This window comes from Acyrthosiphon pisum, chromosome A1 (assembly GCF_005508785.2).
Source record: "Acyrthosiphon pisum isolate AL4f chromosome A1, pea_aphid_22Mar2018_4r6ur, whole genome shotgun sequence".
NCBI lineage: Eukaryota > Metazoa > Arthropoda > Insecta > Hemiptera > Aphididae > Acyrthosiphon > Acyrthosiphon pisum.
In genome coordinates, this window is record NC_042494.1 from 148,817,414 (window position 1) to 148,818,847 (window position 1,434).

Here is a 1,434-nt window from a genome sequence, read left to right on the forward strand (position 1 = left end):
GTTTATGATAAGCAAATTAAAAAATAAATTGTTGAGCTTGTAAATGCTTAAAAGGGATGAAGCGAGACGAATTTCAACTCCTAAATTCATACCTACTTGCATGCATAGGCGTAAATAGCGTTTGTGATTTGTGGGTGGGGCAGGGTTGGGACTGAAGATCTACTATAATAACATTGTATAAGCTTAAAAAAAATTTAAGAAATGTTTGAGGGGGGCTTACCTAAATCCCTCCTATTTGCGATTATTTTTCATGAGAACATGAGCTATGGTTAAAATTTTAAGTTTCTAGTACCACGGGAAGTGCATAAAAAACCAGCATTTTTTTCGTTACACAATTTTTTTTTTGACACCCAGAATTTAGGTAGTTAGATTTTGATTAATATTGTATGAGTCATGAGTTATGACAGTTATAAAATATTGGAATAGCCTGACACGTTATAATAATATAATATAATATAATACCCAGTCAGTGGTCGAAGTGGGGGGGGATACGGGGGGATGGCATCCCTATACTTTTTTGAACTTACATTTTTCATCCCTCTACTTATTTTGTGCAGAATAACACATCCCTCCTAAGACTTGTGTTTTAAAATTAAATACTTACTATCATTTTTATATTTATATATATGAAAGTTTTTTATTTATTCGGTGAAAATAATATTGTTTTGTAATATTGAGGCCCGGCCTTATCGTGTTGTTTAGTATAGGCAATTCGCCTATACTAAAAATGATAAGCGTTGATCACAAACACGGTCTTCTAAGACCGTGATCACAAATGTTAAGTCATATTATCTGCCCGTATATCACAGAAAAATAACTTAGATCATCTAAGAAAATATCTAAGAAAATAATAATATTGATGATAATAGGTAGGGACGTAGTAACTAGTGATATGCTAAAATATCTAAACGTAATTTCTGACAATATCTTGTTGATAACTAATAAGTAGATGTGCAATATGTGAGTTGATCAATTTCTAAATTTAGCCCATGGATAGAATACTGTTTATGAGTGTTATGACCACAATAAAACATATTGTATACTTTAATAATATAAATATTTGTTACTCGTGATAAAAAGTTACTCCTTGAGTTTTTTTATATATACTTTTATTACTTAATCAAGAAAAAGTGTTTGCTAAATTAAGTAGAAAAAATGTTATATTTGAATATTAATAGATGTTGTTAAATAACATATCGTATTTTTAGTATTAATTACAAATTCAACTATATAATCTTAAATCTCTACAGAAAAATATTAGAAATAAAAATCAGTTTTGACTAAAATTTGAAAAATGTTATTTATTTGTTTAATTTTAAAGATTATTTATTATAAAAAAAAGATTGTAGTGTTTTGATGCATAAACAAAATGTGAACTATAAAAAAAAATACAAAAAAAAATATTATACAAGGTGCGAAAAATGTTATAATGCT